Source organism: Periplaneta americana, chromosome 14, assembly GCF_040183065.1.
Source record: "Periplaneta americana isolate PAMFEO1 chromosome 14, P.americana_PAMFEO1_priV1, whole genome shotgun sequence".
NCBI lineage: Eukaryota > Metazoa > Arthropoda > Insecta > Blattodea > Blattidae > Periplaneta > Periplaneta americana.
Window position 1 is genome coordinate 158,422,952 of NC_091130.1, and position 2,500 is coordinate 158,425,451.

Genomic DNA, 2,500 nt, shown 5'->3' on the forward strand with positions numbered 1-2,500 from the left:
AACGGTTTTAGCGTAGTACGACACATTTTGAAACTTGTAATGGTAATAGTACCATGTCCGGCGTCTTGGCGAATTTAAACCCATGGCAATGTGTTAATGGAGAGATGATGTCGTGAAATGCGTCTATTACACGAGTGAATGTGGTATTGTTACGGTAAAATTGCCGGGTAATATACAGAGAATGACACGCAAAATGAAGATATATGTTGTCTTTTCTTTTCAGCTTTATTTCATGTATAAAAATTGTGTATTGTTGGTTTAATAATAAAAATATGTTGTGCAATTATGTTTTCTGTGTTATTTCCTTCCTATATATTGTTTACATTGGGGGGGGGGGGACGTGAATTGAAGTGAATTTATTATGCACCCCTGTTTTATATTGCTACCCATGCACTTGATTAGCAGCAGCAGAAGTCGTTAGCCCTGTGAACGTACAGTAATGTTTATTTTCCCCTATTATCATATAAGACATTAGCAAGTTGTTTGTGATAGTAGAAGAGAAAGTTTGGGGGGGGGGGGGGGAGTGGTCCGTCGCCCATTTGTTTCAGGGCTCATCCCGACATTTGTCTTATTACTCACGGAAAAGCCTTGAGTAGGATGAGGTGTCGTGCTGACGACAAGCCAATGTTGAGGTGGAAGGATGTCTTTCAATCATGATTTAAATTATTTAGAAGAAAATATGTACAATGCATCTATGCAGCCAATAACGTGATGACCCTGAAACAGAGAAAGAACATTATTAGTGCGATTTTCGTCTCCAAGCTAGAGGGTGGAGTACGCTCTTATTTGTTTTGGTTTTTATTTTTTTAAAGATGCGACATGAGGTTGGAACTACAGTGACATGGACTACCACACTGGAAGCTAGCAATTGTCGTTGAGATGGCTGATAATTGATGGGAAGGTAAGAAAAGAATACGAAAATCGACAAAACGTACCAATGCTAACATCACAGTCTACTATATACAGTCTAGAAGCTCAATACGTAGTAAGTATGCAAAGATTAGATAGTTGCTCACCACTAGGATCGCTAATATCGCCTCATTACAGGCAATTCAAAATAGTACCGTCACAGTCTATTGTTTGTAGCATCCTGAAAACTTAAGCTTCGTGACTGTATATAGTAGACTGTGCTAACAATGTGTGCAACTCAACCGTCGTTAGCATAGCAACAGGCCTACCACGCTGTGTGACATTGAGTTGTTTGATGTGTTTCTCTAAAGCAGGGTTGTAGTTACCCAGGGAAGAAATTAGTGAGTGGGTTGTACCAGCGAATAGGGATTATAAAGAATGGACACAGCGAATTTTCTTGTGTTTTGTTTGTCTGTGCACAAGCGTTTAGTTCCACTTTCAAGCATTAGAGGTTAGTGTAATCGAGCATACGGTAAGATAATAATTGAGTATAGAGTGGAGACACAGGATCCAAACATCGCCTACCTTATTGCATAATCCAGGAACGCTTTGCTTCAAATAAAGTTAAGTTAACAGCTTTTCCTTATTTGTCAATGACAAACTAGTAGTAATAATTGTTTATATTTCAGATATAATAAAATACTGTAATATAATATATTATAAAATTATGTATGAAATTCGTTTAATATTTGTATATAATATAATATAATATAGGTATATGGTTTTACTTATATAAGAGTTTTGTTTTTACATTTTCAGCGCTATCAAATCATTACATATTTTAATTGTTGTTGGGGTCAACGTCTCGACTCTCATTATAAAGGAACTGTAGAGTCTAGACATTACAGTTAATGACGGGTTTATTATTTTAAAGACCCAATTTATTTTATTTGAGTACATAATGTACCTAGATGTGTTAATTAGGCCTATGTGTTATATTTCCGCTGTGTCGACTGCTAGCTGGTGTGATGTTAGCGCCAACTGTAGGGAGAAAGCAGAATCTCACGTTCTAGCTGGCTTGAAGGTCATTGAAATCAGTCCGGCTACATCAAAGGTACCAACGAGAAGTACCCATTCTTTATAATCCCTATTCGCTGGTTGTACGACTTGATTTCAGATATATTGTTGAGTTGTCCAAATGTCGAGATCTTTATGAATCAGAACTGTAATAGGTGCATGTCCCCAAGCAGGACAAGCGTATAATGTTTTATGCAAAATCAAGGCTGTGTGCTTTTATTTAAAACTAGCCGTACCCGTGCGCTCCGCTGCACCCGTTAGAAATAAATATAAAGTAATTACATAATTAGAATAGGACATTTGATCTAGGGAACATTCGTGTTTGATAGAAGGATAAATCGTTTAATATTTGCTTAATTTAAATTGTGTTAAAATAATTAAAATGGGATCATTTCGGTCCAGAGAGCAATGATTCGGTGCAATGACAATTCGTTTAACATGTTTGTTAATTGTTATTACATGCAACCATAGTTTAATGAACATTGACATCATTAAGATTTAATGCCTATACTTTATTTTACTTGCTATATGTTTCCATTGAATTATGGTAACAACTTAATTTTAACCCTTCTGT

At 36.2% G+C, this 2,500-nt stretch overlaps 1 long non-coding RNA gene across 3 annotated transcripts in view; it reads left to right on the plus strand.

Moving 5' to 3' along the window:
* LOC138713920 (uncharacterized) overlaps window positions 1-2,500 on the plus strand; it is a 232,813-nt gene that overhangs the window by 126,871 nt on the left and 103,442 nt on the right. For all 3 annotated transcript variants that reach the window (XR_011336009.1, XR_011336007.1, XR_011336006.1), the window contains exon 6: window positions 813-901. This is a non-coding gene — a long non-coding RNA (uncharacterized lncRNA). The remainder of the gene's footprint in view (window positions 1-812; window positions 902-2,500) is intronic.